The 273-nt window shown below is 30.8% G+C and overlaps 1 long non-coding RNA gene across 1 annotated transcript in view; it reads right to left on the reverse strand.

The window, feature by feature from the left end:
* The window catches only part of LOC108365799 (uncharacterized), a 13026-nt gene extending 12901 nt beyond the window's left edge, over window positions 1-125 (reverse strand). Inside the window, exon 1 of the long non-coding RNA XR_001848003.1 lies at window positions 115-125. This is a non-coding gene — a long non-coding RNA (uncharacterized LOC108365799). The remainder of the gene's footprint in view (window positions 1-114) is intronic.
* Between the last annotated feature and the right edge of the window lie 148 nt (window positions 126-273).

The following is a 273-nucleotide window of genomic DNA, read 5'->3' on the forward strand; positions in this document are numbered from 1 at the left end:
GGAAATTTTTTTCCCAGAGTGCATATGGTTTTCAAAATTTTCAAATGCAACGCGCAAGTACTTAGAGTTATCATATTCGAATAAAATTTTGCACGCTTATTTTTAGACCAAAACACATTATTTTCGGCCCGGCAAACCAATTTTAAAATTTTAACGAACGGTCTAAGGTCCAACTTGTTAAATTTTGCAAAGTTGTAAGAAAACTTAATTTTTCTGAACCACCATAAATGATTTGCAACTGTTAATATATATCAAAAGAAAGGTAAACCGATT

The sequence above is a fragment of the Rhagoletis zephyria genome, unplaced genomic scaffold (genome assembly GCF_001687245.7).
Source record: "Rhagoletis zephyria isolate East Lansing unplaced genomic scaffold, Rhagoletis_zephyria_1.1 Rzeph_scaffold_02002, whole genome shotgun sequence".
NCBI lineage: Eukaryota > Metazoa > Arthropoda > Insecta > Diptera > Tephritidae > Rhagoletis > Rhagoletis zephyria.